The sequence below is a fragment of the Larus michahellis genome, chromosome 2 (genome assembly GCF_964199755.1).
Source record: "Larus michahellis chromosome 2, bLarMic1.1, whole genome shotgun sequence".
In the NCBI taxonomy this organism is placed as follows: Eukaryota; Metazoa; Chordata; class Aves; order Charadriiformes; family Laridae; genus Larus; species Larus michahellis.
Genome location: NC_133897.1, coordinates 102,188,822 through 102,207,534, shown reverse-complemented (window position 1 = coordinate 102,207,534; position 18,713 = coordinate 102,188,822). Strand labels below are relative to the sequence as shown.

The following is an 18,713-nucleotide window of genomic DNA, read 5'->3' as shown; positions in this document are numbered from 1 at the left end:
CAAACCTCCCACTCCGTGTGATTTGTTCTAATATCTCTTTCTTCAACTATTCTGTTCATCTTCAACAGTATTTGCTGACAAAGGAATGAACTTCAGTTTGTCGACACATTGTTTTCCATGCATTATTTCAGCCATTTTTACCGCAGTGTTTCCCCAATGGCATGCGGCTTTTTGTCTTTTTCTATTAGGTAAGAAACCTCAGAAAATGCTTTTAAACATTTATCATTATGTTTAGTTATGTAAAGTACTGAACCAAGTATCACGTGACTTCAAACTTCACTGAAAAAATTGTAGAGGTTTGTCTTCATGTTCTGGATGCTTAATTTTTAAATGTCTTTCTAATCGTGATGGCTTCATAATAGCTAATGTCTCAAGGCACAGTGTACACTTAGGGTCAGGTTCATCATTAGCAACAGTAGCTATAAATCCATATTTCAAACAGTCGTCTTGATATTTTTACTTTTTTTTTTTTGGCTGACTTCTTATCAGATCTGGTTAGCTTGTCATTGTTTTTACCCATAATATGGCTGATGAAGGTAAGTGAACTAGCGGCAGAAGTGCCATTTTCTTCTTCCTCGTTTGTGCTGCCTTGGCCAGTATTATCTCCAACCTGCGATTTCTTTGCAGAAGTCTTTCTAAGCCACTTGTCCATTTTGTAGTTTAGTAAAAACTAGATAATATAATCCATAAATCCACGTAACTGGGCGCATGTAAACTGTAATACATGGCAATACGCTGGAAGTGAAGGAATGAGCAAGGATGCCACTGTCAACCCCTCCACACTGTGGAGTACCCACTCTTCCCTCAGGGCACCTCATGAACCCCACAGGGCCATCTGACATACGGACCAAGGAAACGCGCTGCTGTCAATCTGTATATTAAATATTAATAAAGCTTAATTTCTTCCTTATCTTTTTTTAATATAAAAATAAATCTAAGTGGAAGTTCAACTCTTTTCTTCCTGCACCCCAACAGATCGTCTTGCACCCCCCCCCGGGGGGCAGACCCCCCCCATTTGGAGCCCACTGCTCTATGGGATCCTTAGCCCTGCTCGCAGCTAGCTGGGCACAGTTCAGAGTTTGCCAGCATCTCTCTGGATTGCAGCATGGATTGCAGGCAATCTCTGCCCACCTGCAAAAAGACATACACTTCAAGACATATGCTTATAAGACAGACATATGCTTAAAGTACCTAGAGCCCTTACACACTCCTCTCCCAAGACTAGAGATAGCCAATTCTATCCAGTTTTTCCACTAAAAGCAATGCCAAGAAAAAACCTCAAAATTTAGAGGAAAACCGGAAGATTGATTTGCAATTTGGAAATAGACTGTACAGTAAGAGAGTAAATGAGCTAGCTCTAAGACGGATTAAGACAGAACTGAATCATGATGATACAGTCTGTACATGATAAATTACCTACTTAAGGAGATTTTCTAACTCCAATCTCTTTAATCTAGCAGACAAAAATACATAAAATATGGTGACTGGAAGTTAAAGATTAAATAAGACACATTTTTTTAAATGTGTATCGCTAACCCTTAGGACAGTGGCAAAGATTATAGTAAATTTCCCAGCCGCCTTGTGTTCTTGAGCATGAATACATGGGAAATAATACAATTATACATATATGGATTGGATTCTGTAGCATCTTTCTTTAGAAAACCAAGAAAATATCTGGGTTTTGACTATAGAAAAATGACTTTATGCTAGAGATATCATCAAGCTTTCATATTTTGAAGTTCTTACTGGCATCCACTCTAACCCCCACTCCAAAAGATACTCTTTTATTTATTTGCTCCTCAGTGTCTATGTTGACAAAATGAGAATAAATACTTGTAGACAACAAAAACATCGAGTTCTTTTAAACTATTTAGGATCTACAGATGAAAAACACCGATGATTTCCATTTCACTGATGGGAACCTGAGCACAAAGCAGTATAATGTGATGTACTGGGTCTGGCTGGAATGAAGTTATGAAGACAGCTTTCTTCACAGCAGCCTCTGCGGTGCTGTGTTTTGCATTTGTGGCTAAAACAGCCATGATAACCCACCAGCGTTTTGGCTATTGACAAACAGTGCTTGCACAATGTCAAGGCTTTATCTCTCCCACCCGCCCCCAAAAGTCAGTAGGCTGGGGATAGGTAAGATGCTGGGAGGGGACACAGATGGGTCAGTTGACCCAAACTGACCAAAAGGATATTCCATACCATATGATGTCGCGCTTAGCAACAAAAGCTCAGGGAGAGATTTTTACATTTTACTATGCAATACCGTATTAAGATCGACTGGTACGTAGCAGGCTTTTTAAAGAAAAATACCAAGATTTTAATGCCAGAAGGAAATGTACCAATCATTCAGTCTGAACTCCTGCAAAACGGGGCATAATGCTTTAGTCAGAAAGTACTTCATCGAAACCGTGTAACGGAGGTTGACAGGATCATACTGATAATTGAAAATGTATCTGCATTCAGTATTGGTCTACAGTTTTATTGTAAATTGACACAGAATTTCTACCATAGCATCAAAGGATCTGGCAGCCTTGTTTAAGGTTACCTGAATTTCTAGTAAATGTAAATCACTTCATCATGAATTACCACAGGCTGCTAAACATTGATTCAGCAGATATTTCCCCAATAAAAATTAATCCATTTAATTGCATGTAACCCTTTTCTTATGCAAAAATGTTAAGCCAGTACACAAATCCCAGCACGTTCCATGCTTCAGTCAGAACTGCCTGGTTTGCTGACTTTGATTACTGTCACTAAACTTCAGTCAATGAGAATAGCTGTCACAACACACCAATGCTCTACTGTATTTTTGGTAATGGACTATGGACAAGGAAATGCTAAGAGGCTAGCATCTGGAAAAATCAGATTAAATGTTGATACTCGTGTTGTGTTGTACTTGGAAGTTATGGAATTGCCAAGTTATCTGCCCGTTCCTGAAGAAGAATGCGGTGTTTAACTTTCCCCCGTACTCCTGAGCATGTTATAGCATGGATCCTACAGGTTCTGAGTGCTTGGAGCCAGACTGCTTCACTATCAGCTTTATGGTGGTTTCTTTCTGGGCCCCTCCTTAGCTGGAATTAAATCAGAAGAATTAAATATTAACTTTTCGTGGAAGAAGCAACGCTGTATTTGTGAAAAATATTTCCTCAAGTTGCTTAGAGTGGCTTTATCCAATTCTTTATCCTGACTGGGTGGTAACAAACTCACACCACAGTGTCACCCCTACTGGCCTCTCCTCCAATTTTGCCAAACTCTCGGCCAGAACATCATCACTCATGTAGAAGAGATCTATGTGTCCAAGCTGCTCCTTCACAATAGAGGGCAGCCCAATCCTCCTCATTCTTTGTCTGTGTTTCCTGTTGTGCTTGCATCCATCCACCGCAGCAGACCAGCCACGTAAATTCTCCCACTGTCTCTCAGTTATTCCATTGATGGGACCTGGTGACTGCACGTGCAGCTGAAGTTCCTCCTGCTTGTTTCCCAGGCTGCACGCATCTGTGTACGCTTGAAGCAGGTGTCCCTTCACCCTGCTTTATTGTTCAAGACGAGAGGTAACAGGCACAAACTTGAACATTGGAAGTTCCATCTAAACATGAGGAGGAACTTCTTTACTTTGAGGGTGACAGAGCACTGGAACAGGCTGCCCAGAGAGGTGGTGGAGACTCCGTCTCTGGAGACATTCAGAACCCACCTGGACGCCTTCCTGTGCAACCTGCTCTAGGTGACCCTGCTCTGGCAGGGGGGTTGGACTAGATGATCTCCAGAGGTCCCTTCCAACCCTACCATTCTGTGATTCCTGAAGTCTCTCTTGTTCCCATCACCCTGCAACCTGTGCTTTTGACCTCTGCCTACCATTATGTCACTCAATTGTGAGTCATAATCTCCCTCCCCTGAGGTTCCTAGTTTAAGTTAGCAAATGGAAAGCAGTAGGAATCTGGACAGTATCATTGATTTTTTTCTATTCAGATACCTCAACTTAGGGTGAGAGGTGGACATGGACTATAAAGGAAACCTTAGCCTAGACACCACTGCTTAGGTGGCTAACATTACACAAAATGAATCTCAAACACAAAGCAATTCCTGTGAGCAAAGGGTACATTCTGGCCTTGAGGAGTCAGTTATGCTGGCATGTTCTCAGCGCATCATTAAAGCTGAAACTTTACATGGGCCAAACACCTTTAATACGGTGACTATTTAAGACAAACAAGTCTAAATCTAGTCTTCTTTATAGGAAAGATGGAAAAAGGTCTGTTTTACCAAGTGTACTCAGAATCAATCTTTACCTAGTTTTGTAGCTAAAAATTTGCCTAAGGCAAATTGGTCATCAATATACAGGAATCCTGCCTGAGAAAGAAAGGCACAATCAAAGGTAAATTTAAGAAATTGATGGTAAGTATTTTATATGGAAAAAATAAACAAACAAGTTATACAAAGCATTTTAAGGACGCAAAGTTTAAGCTAACACGGCAGTCAGAGTGTGGGGGGTTTCTTTAGTCTTGCATTTGTAGAGCTGCACAAAGGAAAAGTAATTCCAATAGAAAAGAAAAGCTGAAAACAAGTAGTTTCCAGGTGAAAGCATGTTGACAAGGTCTTACTTTTTGCCTTTGACAGGCATTTGTCCTAAAGTGCCTAATATTCATATAAACAAAAGCATCCATGAAACCATGAGTGATGGAATCCACCACAGAAACCTTCATAGCAAACACCATGGGTTTTCATTTCAGCAAGCTGGACGAGCGAAGCAAAGCTGGTCTGAGGGCAGACCTCAGGACCGACTGCAGAAGGCTGACAAGGGTAACACAGAGCACTTGTCTGTTCCACCAGTGCACGAGCAAACACTTTTGCAATCATTAGACCTGACAGAGGCAAAATATGAGATTTTTACTAGGCTGTAGGCAAATTAGTTTGCTAGTACATCAGGACATCATACAAGCTGAAATTAAACAAATAAAGCTAAAGTGAGGAAAACGACTGGAAAGCAAAAGAAGAGCTGAAGGCTACACAGCATACCGCAGCATATCATAATCAAAAGATAATTCATATATTTCCCTCTTCTCCTTCTTCAGGGCATACCATTTCAATGTGATGCAGACAGCCCTACAATCTCTGGTACTACAAGGAGTGTAATTTTTCAGTATAGCTAAAGAAATATCTCAGAGCTGGGAACTTCGCAAGCAACACACTGCATGAGCATGGCAATTTGGATCACTGTAGCCTAGGGGTCTCTGACCTCTTATGAATTCTTACTGTCATTGTCAGGACTGGATACCAAGCCCTATAGTAAAAATGCAGATTTATATAATTTGTTCTAACCATTTTCAAACAGATTTTCCTGTCTTATACCTTTCTACTCATGATTTTAATGCTGATATAAATTGCTGTCTTATAGTCTTGATGTCTTGATGTCTTGAAAAGACATGTGGACATGTTTTTGATGAAGCTGTGTGATGAAAATGGCTTGGAGGAAATGAAAGGATATACACTTTCCATGGATAAAAGTAGTGCAACTGGATTCTGCAGCCCCATTCTGTTTACAATTAGTATCTCATATACAGAATCACTGTAGACAGATGAAGGATACTGTACCTCTACCTGAAGAATACCATACCTCTACTACATATGACCTCAACAGACAGCAGGATCACAGAAGGGAAGTTTTCAAGCTGGAAGCATGACAACATTCAGAGAAGTTCAGCACAAAACAAGGAGGAAAAGTGGGCCAAGTAAGGTCTGGGGAAAACATCCCCGCTTCCTTCTCAGTGATGGCAAACAAGCCTTACTGTGCCCTGTGCTTGAAGGCAAGAGGAACTGTGGGGGAGTATGGTTCTAAATTGAATTGGAGATTTGTTTTATGGATGGATTCTTGCTTCTGTAGGAAGCCACAGTTTCAGCAATCACCATGCAAAGCACCACTCCTGATACCTGCAAAGCCATAGCCTCCTGGTCCCCACACACACACAGAGTAATGCATTTTTCTAAATACTCTTGTTTATTTACTCATTAGGAAAGATAACTGCATCCTAGGGTATGCAAATGAGATGGCCTAACAGCTTCCCCCAGTCCTCGATACCTTTTTGTTCTGTCTGGCAAGTTGCATTTGATCACAGAGTATTATTGAGGGAGCTTTGGCCTGCCCATTAGAGCCTACTAATGCCATATACCGTCTTGTCTCTCATGGTGCTGTTTTAGTTTCTCTTAACAACCCCTATTTAGATTGGGGATGCAAAACATGTCAGAAAAAATTTCCATTATGTCTATATGCTGCAAAAAAAGGCACAGTAAAGATGCTCCTGCTCATGCCACATTACTAACCGTGCATATCTAGGGAACGACTAGAACAGTCTCCGCATGAAAAAGACCAGCATCTGCTCATTTCTCATTATCCAAACAACTGCCAGCTCAATGGCCATATACGGGCTGAATTCTAAAAAAAGTATTGTAAGTGAAACATTCTATACAGCGCTATCTAATTCTGTTCTGTAATCCTCCTCCCTTTAGTACACGTGTAATTTGCAGAATGAAGTACAGGAATTCACCACCCACCTTCCTCCCCAAGAGCAGAGCAGAGCAAATATAAGCATTTCTTGTTATGCATCTGTTTAAGAGTATCTGGACACATTCCGTATTTTCCAGCTACGCCATACCCTTCTGGAATGGGCTGTGCTCCCATTTATCATGGTAGCAAAAGTACTTGGAGTTACTGTCAGAAAAGGATGCAGATATCTGCCACTCTGCTGATTAGGTCTCCATCCTGGCTGATGTGAGTTTGAATTCCTTTCAGAAGATTGAAAGAGAAGGGAAAATAAAAGAGGAGAAGCTAAGGCAAAAACACCATCATCTGCAGCAGTAGCTTTCTGAGTGAAAGGACTGACCTCCATTCAGCCTTTGAAGTACAGATGGTAGCACTCTGGGGTCCAGAAAATGATTCAGGGACGTGAATCCTGCACGTACAGAAGCACATCTCTATAGCCCCAAAGGCTTTAACTCCCTGGAAAGTGGCAGGATTTATAATACGCTGAAATCTTAAGGCTGACTCTTGGCTGCCTTTGCTAGTTCCTTGATCTGTGTGCTGCCACCTCTGAATCTGATTTTGGGAATGCATCCAAAAACGATTTATACACTACCCCATCAACTGTGTAAGGAGGAAGAACAACTAAACTCCATGGTTCTTGGAGCTTGGGACAAGGAGCCTAAACACTTTTACAGACCTAGCTTTATCAGACTCCTTAAAGCTTTCTCTAATGCCAAAGAAATTGCAAAGAGCTCTGGAGATGAAGCTAAGACAGTCACTGCAATAACATTTTTAGTGAATTTAACTCCTATTTAACATGTATGCAATTTAGCTTTTGACATTTACAGAAAGGGTTGTCTCAAGTTCTCTTGAACTGTATTGACTACAGTCAAAGTTTAGTAATGTGTGTGCTGGAAGCACTCATGCATTCGTTCAGCCAGGGAGCGCTAACACAATGTCCAAGCAGCTTGTCTTATCTGGACTGAAAAAAGAGGCATTCATCAAAAATTGTTCATAATGAACTTATAACATCTCCAAGTGTATCCTCAATATCATAACAGAATGAGTATTATCATAACATTTTTAATAATTGTCAGAGTTTGATTAATTCTCTATTTTATAACAAAAAGAAAAAATGTGTTGTTATTAAATAAGTTCTCCACAAAATGATGGAATCCTGATTAAACAAACTGAAAACCTTCACTTGCAGAAGGAGCTCATGGTTACAGTTTTGTTGGATTTGATCTAGAAGAACAGGGAATGGAGATTCTTGTTAAGAATGGAGTGTGTCTAAAATCCACAGGAACTTACCACTGAAAGGGATTGCCTGGGACAATCAAACAGTTGATACATAGATCAGAAAAATCCACACATGGGAAGTCTCTTCATATGTTGTAAGCCGTAAAATACTTTCCAAAACCAAAACTTAAATCTGTAATAAAATATTAAAATCTTATAACGTTCCAAAGGAAAAGAGTTTAAAAGGGAGAGAATCTGAAAGCACCACCAATGTCTTAGGATCCTGCAAGAGCTGGGATCTGTTAAATTAAAATCCTGGAAATTCTAGAGAGCTTACCACATGTGAAGCCTACCACATGTGAAGTTTTACACTTCATTTTCTGATTCCTGTTAACAAGATCATACAAACCATCCTTTATAATGATCTGTTTCTTCTTGTTATTGAAATTTCTTTTTTCCCTGTGTCATCTACAACTTTCACACACCAATATATGCCGAGGGCTGACCAGCTGGAAAGCAGATTAGCAGAAAAGGACCTGGCAGACACCAAGTTGAACATGAGCCAGCAACGTGCCCGTGTGGCAAAGGCAGCTAACGGTACCTGGGCTGCATGAGGAGGAGGGTTGTCAGCAGGTCGAGGGAGGTGATCCTTCCCCTCTGCTCAGCACTGCTGAGCCCACACACGGAGTGAGGTCCAGTTCTGGGCTCCTCAATACAAGAGACACGGACACGCTGGAGAGAGTCCAGTGAAGGGCCATGAAAGTGATTAAGGCACTGGAGCATCTCTCCTTTGAGGAAAGGCTGAGAGATCTGGGACTGTTCTACCTGGAGAAGAGAAGGCTCAGGGGAATCTCATCCATGTATATAAATACCTGAAGGGAGGGGCAAAGAGAATGGAGCCAGACTTTTTTTCAGTGGTGCCCAGTGACAAGACCAGAGACAACGAGCATAAACTGAAATGGGAAGTTCCATCTGAACACCAGGAAACACTGGTCACTGAGCACTGGCACAGGTTGCCCAGGGAGGCTATGGAGTCTCCATCTGTGGAGATACCAAAAAGTTGTCTGGATACGGTCCTGGACAACCAGTTCTAGGTGTCCCTGCTTGAGTAGGGGGTTTGGACCAGATGACCTCCAGAGGTCCCTTCCAACCTCAACCATTCTGGAATTCTGCAAACTCATAAAACACTACAAACATTACTGATGTCCTTCCTGCATATAGTTACCCCCAAACAGGTATCGGATATCTTCAGATACAGCTAATTCAGACTGAAAGTCATACCTTATGCTTTAGAGTAATAGTTTAGGTTTCAGAATCCTCCTATAATCCATAGGTATGTCTAAACTGTCCTGGAAAACAACTGTCTGTCTGGGATTTAGAATTAGACTTGTGATGTCAATTTGAAGGTAGTTTTGGTGCAAGACCTAAGACACAAGACTTGTAAAGAAGAAATGTCTGATTGATGCATCCTGCATTTCTAGAAGTTTTTATATAGATCAGAAGGTGCAACAAGGTTGATTTTTCTCAGCCACAACTTGGAACCATTTTCCAATCTATGAAAGTGTTTAGAAAGTAATTTTCATGTACACCATTAACCTAGTGCCAATCACTGGGAGAAAACAAGCTCAGAATGTGGCTGTGGCAAATAAAAGTTGTTAATAAAAAGGTTGGTAACAAGGAATGTCATTACAATTATCAGGTCAAATCTCTCAAAGACACTTTCTCACACAGATAAAAGATGTAGGACACTTCTCATCTACAAATGAACCCCTACTCTGTAGCTGAATGTGCACAGACCTCTTCCTATAAAGAGAGACAAACCTAGGGTAAGGTTCTATCTCCACTTTTTCTTCGAATTTCTTATATCACAATCCTATGACCTTCCTATAACTCATGGCCTCTTAATATTTACCAGGACCCAGAAGAACCATGGTAAATCTAGTACTTCAATAGTGTTCAAAACCTCCAGGAATCCCACTGTAACTCTGACAACTTCTCCCCGTTTCATTTCCATTGTACTGTCATAATTTCTGCAAAGAACAAAGGAAATTCACCATGGAAACACTCTTACCTGGCAAGCGGAAATGCCTAGATCTGCCACATGCCCTGGTCCCTCTTGGAGGTGAGCAAACTTCTCAAAACCACAAAATAAAAAGTTTTCACACTCCCACCATATAAAATCTTCACTCTGCACTTTGAGTGATGTTCAGTTAGTCTGCATGAAAGTTAAATTCCCACTTTTCCAAAGGACATGAGAGCTGCAGGGAAAGTTACAATCACCATAGAGCCTGAGTCTCCCTAGAAATGGAAGATTAGCTTTGGACAAATGAGCTGATTCATGACACAGTGGAATGACTGCTAAGATGATCAGGAGCAACAGAGAAGGCAGAAACTTGGGGAGTGGGGGGCGGGGAGAGGACTGCCCCTTTCATCAGCAGCCTGCAGTAAATAAAACATGAAACTGCACTGGAAGCCAAACTGTATGCAGATGAATCTGCCAGCTCCAGACAAACGAACAAAGGCTGTCCAGATGTTAACAGCTTACATTCTTATTTCTCCGGGAGACTGCCTGCCTGAGCCATATGTTACAGAGTGGTCTGCATCAACCAGCTCGCTCAAGATGCCCAGTGCAACACTGTAGCGCGGATAATCAGAGGACAAATGGCATCGTATTAACGACAGTGCAGATACATGTTTTAGGGATGACTGAGAATATGTGAAAAAAATTTTAGAAGAGTAGTGTTAATCCTCATCTTGGACTCCTCCTTCCATTTTTATAGAGTAACTTAATAACTTGAAGCCAGAATTGCGCCTGTGTGACACTACGTATGTTCTCCTACGTTTCTGCATTTGAAGTCCAAAAGTGATGACTGCAATGTCTTTTCTAAAACCCTTTCCTTAGGGAAAAGGTACCTCTCGCCCTGCAAAGGTTCCACTCTCCTCACAGGGCACAAGAGATTCTGCAATCTGCTGAAACTCAATCCTGAAGCACCACAAAACCATCTAAAAGCAAGAATAAAGACAGAAAAAAGATGCTATAAATTTGGGTTGGACACAACCAGAATAATACAGAAAGAATCACAGTTCTTGGGAAAAAATTAGTTTTTATAAAAAAAAATAAATCCCAGTAAATAAATGTATCCATGATCAGACAACAGCACTGAACAAAACACACAAGAACACTTAAAAATTACTCTCGTATCCTGATCTAATTCTCGCTTTACTCATTCATAATGAAAGTGATAGGAGATGGATGTATTTTTGAAAACGAACTTAAGTAATGGCCCCAGTCCTGACACACTACCTTCAAGCAGTTTGACAGCTGCTTTGCCTTCTTGACTCCAGTGCTTGCAGATTACCTTTCACAGGGAATGCATTCTGTTAAATTGGCACACTTCCGGGAAGGTTCATCACTCCAAAAGACATTCCATGACTTTTCCAGGATTTTATTTTAACCTCTTAGCAATGAAGACCCTGAATTTCGACAAATTGTTTCAGAAATGGTTATTTCAGTGAAGTGAGCTTATTCTCTTCTGATTTGGACAACGTCACATTTTCCTGATGCTTATCTACATCATGTGCACAACTGTGCCCACTTTCAAATTTATCACTGCACCATCAATTTTAATTTGAAAATATCCTGCAATTGCCTGATGAATGGAAGATAATTAGATACCCAATCAAAACTATTGTGTGTGGGGAATGTTTGCAAGATAAATCAGTGTTTAGAATCATATTTCATCCTTGTATTATCATTTTCTAAAAAACAAGCACCAAAGCATAGCAAAACCCAAAACAGAACTAGGACAATGCTGTGGTATAAGCAATAAAATTTCAATGTGCAACGCTAACATCTGTTACAAGCAGCATTGTCTTGGAACATTTTTTCAATATAACATAAATGGGAATTCTTTTTTCTTTGAGTCTGCATTAGTCTTGGTTTCTGATAATGATTTTTATATCACATCCATTAGGAAACTCTTAAGAATATGGAGTTTCTCAGCCACGAGCTATTAGAGGTATAGAACGTACTGATCATTCCACTCCTTTATCTTGTGTTGCAAATGCCAGCTTATCAAATATGCACCATATAAAGTTTATGCATGAAGGAATGGTGACCAGTTCTCTAAAAAAAATTCCTAAGTTTGATTTGGTTTTGTTCAAGACATCTGAAGTTTGACAAGGACTTATTCAGTTCATGGGAACCCTGGGGCCTCTTTGGGTGTTAGTGGAGCATGAATCTTCAGTGCAAGATGACCTAACCATGTAATACCCCTGCATAGCTCGAATTCTCTACCCGATGATGTTCTAACACCTTTCTCTTTTTGTTTTTGAAAGCTAAATAAAATTTAAGAAATTTATTTGGAAACAAGAAAAGGTGAAAAATATTGGATAAAAGTGACCACCTATATTTTATATGCCTAAATATCTTCCTTGCAGAGTCTGAAATTTCTTACTGAAAGAAATGTCTCGGTCTCTTCCATTTTAAATTACTGCCATGATTCTTCCCCCTTAAACCACTTATAAACACCAGTGAAGATAGAGTTTTCCCTTTATATGAATAGTATCCTGTGATATTAATAGAAGTCACTTTGATAGACTGCCTTTCTGTGAAGATCTTATTGTATTAACTTGAATCACAGGAAAGCATAACTATAAGACAGAATAGGGAAATAAATTCATTCTTAATTGCAAATTCAAGAGAACTTGGAAGTAAACTGTTCCTAAAATTTTGCTGTAGAAATCAGGCAAGAACTGGGAATCGGGCAATCTGAAGAAAGATCTCGGGCACATCAGTGCCTGTAATTCTGCTTTGCAGGCCAATTTAGAAACCATAAGGAGGACCGAATCTCCCTATTTCTGTTTGTTGAACTCACTGGAACTATCTTTAAGAAAAGAAGACTGCGGCTTTTTGAGATCAGGAACCTAAAACAGGAAAAAGGAGAGCAAGCAAACAAAACTTCATTTCTTCATAATGTATAAGGTTGGATTAAATACAGACTTTGTTTTGCTATAGCATATTTACATCAGTAGTTCACAGCTTTGAAGGTATAGATCCAAGCTTGGTGAAAATTTGCTTTTGTTTTTCTTTTAATCTAGTGAAAGAAAAATAAAAAACTCTTTGTTTAATACTGTATATATTTCAAAAAATGCTTAAAAAATATTTAGGGCCATATCAGTGCCTCTCAAGTATCCTCCAAACACAGGAAGAATAGACTATGTCAATAACTGTCCAATAACAATGAAAAAATGACAACTTCTGCCTCAAAAACTTCACATTATTATTCCAAAGAAGGCCTAACAACTTATTTCCAGTTGGCTTTATAAATATTTTTGAATACTGGGCAGAAGATAACTGTTTATTTTGTCCTGACTATAGCAACCTATGTTAGGAGAAGATTGCTCCTTCCCCAAAAGCAGCTGAGCACATGGAGATGGGAGAAATTCTTGGGTGGAAACAGGAAAGGAAAGACATAGCAGACAGAGGTCTTTTCATCTCCTTTAGGAACAAAAACATGAACCAGTAAAAGAAATCAGAAAGGCTTTGTGGAAAGAATAAAATGACACAGAAAACAAACAAAAACATGGATACAATACAGGAGGAAGACATGACACCTTGAAAAAATAAAAAACATTAGGAAGAGATAGTTTGAAAAAGGTCTACAGTTAAACAATGATATTTTGTATTGGGTTTGCGTGGCAAGGTTTTGGTAGCAGGAGTGGGGGCTAGAGAGGTGGCTTCTGTGAGAAGCTGCCAGAAGCTTCCACCTTATCCGACAGAGCCAATGCCAGCCAGGTCCAAGAAGGACCTGCCACTGGCCAAGGCCGGGACCATCAGTGACAGTGGCAGCACCTCTGGATAACACACTTAAGAAGCGGGAAAAAAACCTGCTGTGCAACAACAGCAGCAGAGAGAGAAGTGAGAATATGTGAGAGAAACAACTCTGCAGACACCAAGGTCAGTGAAGAAGAAGGGGGAGGAGGTGCTGCAGGCACCAGAGCAGAGATTCCCCTGCAGCCTGTGGTGAGGACCATGGTGAGGCAGGCTGTCCCCCTGCAGCCCAGGGAGGTCCATGGTGGAGCAGATATCCACCTGCAGCCTGTGGAGGACCCCACATCAGAGCAAGTGCACCCAAAGTAGGCAGTGACCCTGTGGGGAAAGCCGTGCTGAAGCAGCCTCCTGACAGGACCGGTGGCCCCATGGAGACAGAGGAGCCCATGCTGGCGCAGGTTTGCTGGCAGGACTTGTGACCCTGTGGAAGGGACCCATGCTGGAGCAGCCTGTTCCTGAAGGACTGCGCCCTGTGGAAAGGACCCACACTGGAGCAATTCATGAAGAACTGCAGCCCATGGGAAGGACTCACATTGGAGAAGTTTGTGGAGGACTGTCTCCTGGGGGAGGGACCCCACACTGGATCAGTGGAAGAGTGTGAGGAGTCCTACCCCTGAGGAGGAAGGAGCGGCAGAGACAACGTGTGATGAACTGACCGCAACCCCCATTCCCTGTGCCACCGGAGGGGAGGAGGTGGAGAAAATCTGGAGTGAAGTTGAGCTCGGGAAGAAGGCAGGGGTGAGGGGAAGGCATTTTAAGATTTAGTTTTATTTCTCATTATCCTACTCTGATTTGGTTGGTAATAAATTAAATTAATTTCCCCGAGCCAAGTCTGTTTTGCCCATGATGGTAATTGCTGAGAGATCTCCCTGTTCTTATCTTGACCCACAAGCCTTCAGTTATATTTTCTCTTCCCCTGTCTAGTTGAGGAGGGGGAGTGATAGAGCAGCTTTGGTGGGCACCTGGCATCTGGCCAGGGTCAACCCACCACACATTTATAATGTCTCAGTTTTCTGGCTCTCATTCTCTTCTCTGCATGCCTTTTCCCCTATTTTTCACACATCTCTTATTTCTGCCTCTCTTTCCTGCTTTTCTGCTCTCAAAGTTGAAGGTACGGGGCTCCTTCTAGGATGAAATCACTGGGTATTATTCAGAGCTTCCAACTTAAACGTTGCTGTTATCTGGTAAATTTGATGCTTCCAAGCTCATTCTTGGAGAAAAAGTAATATTTTTCTTGCTGCCCTAAAACCTCCTGGCAACTGTGATGGAGAGTGCCAATCTCTGCTCTTCTGTCTTTCCTCAGAAGCCAAGCCTGAGAAGTCAAAGAGCATAATCACACCTTTTAGTCTGCACAATGTATACCTACAGTCATCAAAACCTGGTGTTTCAAGCCTGTTTTCTGTCTGAAATTTGGAAGGTCACCAGATAACTCCTTCCTTTTCCCTGCCTAATTCCTCTCAGCCCCTCAGTTACTCTCTCACTGCATCTGCTTATCCAGTGAATTCTTAAGAGAACTGACCACTAACTCAGATCCTAGTTTGCAGACTCCACAGAGCAAGGCTATAAGAAGTAACCTTCTAGATCAATAAGACTTCTATTCTGCTTTCTCTACAGGAAGAGATAAATACCACTTTGAGAAGATTTGTTTACTTGCTGCTTTTCTTTGGAATGATTTTCTTTTTTTCCCAGTATTACATTTTCTGGGATAAAAACTGGAATTTATACATGCTAAATACCTGCAATCTAAGTAAAATGGACCCTGACGACCTGCTGATTTTTGAAATTGATGTCACTGTACAAAATGCAGTGCAACCTTAAAAAATTCTAAGAGTTTTAATCATGTCAGCCAAAAGACTCCTATTTTGTCCACTTACAGTGGTCCTTAGTTTTTGTCACCAAGGTATTTTTAGGTTATTAAACTCAATGAAGATTGTGATAGAGTCACAAGAGAAAATATTTTATCTTTTTTTTCATATTGTTAATCTATTTCATTAGCTTACTGCACACTTCTCATTTCTTATGTCTTTTTGAAATGCCACCTACACTGATAAAATTACATTAGGAGTTCTCAATGTTTCCAGGAAGAAGCAGAGAAATCACATAAAGAGATGACTGTTAAGAAGTACAGAAAAACAAAGAGTCACTTGAGACGATAAGAATTTAACTTGTTTTAAAAACAATCCCAGACATGATACTCTGTGGGAGGGAAATATATATTTAAAAAAAATATAGAAATATCACGAATATGCCACCCCAAGTGAAGTTAAAATGCAGTTTCACTGAATTTTAACATGATAGGAGAGCAAAAAGAAACAACTGAAGCCAGTCTAGAGGAAGTGTCATATCACAAAACAAGGAAGCCAGAATCCCTCTTAGTTACCAGTGCAATCAAGGGCCAACTTTCAGTTTGAACCAAAAATGTGGATAAATAAAATGAGCAATATGCAGGAAAGAACAGTAAAATACTGAAGGTAAACTAGAATTACTGGTTAGCAAATACAGCATTACCTGAAAACCAGTACATGATCACACATTTTTCTGTTTCATAGTCATATTCTGAAGCCTTTACATCTTCTACAATGCCGGTGGCTCCCAAAAGTTTTAAGATATTGATAGTTAAGCATGACTTCATTCTCATGACTCTTCCCACCAATACATGAAACGGAGCAAACACAGACCACAGGAATATCGCTTGGCTTGCCTACTTCAAAGTACGATCCCAAAAGGGTAGGGCTAGACAACAGCAAAACTGGAGGCACCAATCGCTGCATAATCTCAATTCAGCTGAAAGCTCACCTGGGAACTGGAAAGAGGACATGGCCAGGGATTTTCTGAGAACTGTGTGTACAACAGCTGTAATTCTTCAGAATGATAAACATTAAAGCTAGCCTTGCTTTGAGCAGCAGGTTGGACCAGACAACCTGCTAAGGTCCCTTCCAACCTAAATTATCCTGTGATTATATGCCGTAGCAAACACTTAAAGCTGAAAATCCTGAAAATATTTTGTGACCTCATTTATAAACCTTTGCCATAGAATTATTAACTTTTGAAACAGAATCTTTCCCAGAGGATGAGATCAGGGCGGCAGTCCACAAAATCTAGGACACAGAAGCACAATGGGTATGAAATTGTCCTAGTTAAGTGACAGAACTGATGAAGTTTGTATATTATCCTTATACCAAGACAACTTACACAATTTAATCATTAATCCAATAGAAGAAACATTTCTGGTTGTACAAACAGACCTGACTGAGTTACAAGGAATACTAATAGTCACTTGAACAGTCACAATCCTTGGGATCCAAACAATGCCAAGAAAGGGAGCCTCAAGCCACACCACAGTATCAGATATACAGATATTTCTCGCGTGCTTCAAGAACTGGCAGCATGCTGGCATAAATGTCTCCATTCTCTCTACCTACTTTTTGTCTCTCTATGTGATCTGGAGAATAAGGAAGATGTAACATTTGTTTATAAGAAAGAGAATTTTTTCCACCAAGTAAAAGGAAATGGGTGATAATGCAAAGTCGCTGCAGGAAGGGTTCCCAAAGGAAATGGCTGAAATGGAAGCAAGAGAACCTCTGTAATTTTGGCCTCCAGAGATAAATTGGAGTAAGACTGATCATCTAAGCAATTGAGACAACTGCCTCATTACAAGGCAAGGTAAACCAACAAACAGGTTTGACTTTTATGGGCAGCTAACTTGTGGACAAGTTATGCGAGCTTTAATTATCAGGATATAAGATCATAGTACACATTGCAAAGAGACAGGAGACAGCGATACAGCTAAAGAAAAAAGTGACCAGAAAAAACAGAAGTTAGATGGCAGCTGAAGAGATACAATTAGATGTCCTGTTGACTAAGCTATATGAGTATGAAGTCTTCCCTATATAACATGAACAAGAAGGCAATATCTATCCCCACGTTTATTTGGGTGGAAGAACAACTGGAGGAAATTAAGATAGATATGCAAATTGTTATAGATTAAAAAAAAAAAAAAGAAAGATCTGTCAAATTGGTGCAGTCTTTCTGGGAGATGGAAAAATGAGAGAGCAATGTGCTCTCTTGTTGCTAACAGTAAAATCACCTGAATTACTAAACAGGCTTCTCTAAAGACCCCACTCATTTCTTTCTGCTTATTTTATTTTATTTTATATGAGAGTAAACAGAGATGACATTCAGTTACTTCTGGGCTAGTGGCTTGTAATGCATTTCCAGCATAGAAAAGAAGAATTGCATTCTAAACTCAGTAGGATGTTACAAAAAAAAAAATTAGTTTTAGACGCTATTCAACAATTTTGTCACTTTCAAAAAATGTTAGGAAAAGGAATGGTTTAAACAGTACTTAGAAGAATAGTTTTACCCGATGTTCCTTTAGAAGGAAAATTATGGTTTCAGTGGATGTAAAGACATACCAACACCTGGAGGTCACTAACAGGCCTTAATGCTCCACCCACACCTTTAGTCCTGTGTTTTCAGTCTCTGACATGGACCTGCCCAGCCATCACTAGACGTGACCCTGACCCGCATGGACTGACTTCCCAGCTTGGCCTTGGACCTGCCTCATTGCCAAGGACTTACTTGCCTGATGATCTGCACCCTTGGCTGAGCCTGGCCTCAACCTCTGGGCCTGCCCCTCCTCTTGCAGTGGGGCTGGGCTCTGCCCGGCCAACACACGTTCTCCCTCTCTGCTGCTGGTGGCTCCCATCCCTCACTGCTCCTGGACAGCCTATTAGTTATTTCCGCGTTTTTTCCTGTGCTTTCACTGTCTGCACAGGAACATGAAGAGAAGGAAGAAACTCTGCACAGAGCTGGAACGACGGAGCTCTAATAATTTCAAAGACTCAGGACTCAACATGCTCTATGAAAACCACCTGGGTTCGAGGAAGTTTTAACTGGTTCTTTCATTATCTGAATGCTTTAATGAATCACACTAAATTGAATTTGCAGTTGGACACAGAAAGAAGTGGCTTACCATTCAAGAAGAATAAAAAGACCTTGAACTCAGGTGCAGCACCCTAGCAAACCCTAGAAAGCTGCAGTTTTAACATTTCTTAAGTGAGCGGGACAGACATGAAATCCATCCCTCTGTCCCAAAGGAAGACCAAGAATCCCAAGAAT

At 40.7% G+C, this 18,713-nt stretch overlaps 1 protein-coding gene across 1 annotated transcript in view; it reads right to left on the bottom strand.

Moving 5' to 3' along the window:
- The window catches only part of GABBR2 (gamma-aminobutyric acid type B receptor subunit 2), a 491,654-nt gene that overhangs the window by 280,526 nt on the left and 192,415 nt on the right, over positions 1-18,713 (bottom strand). The gene's annotated exons all lie outside the window — the stretch shown is intronic.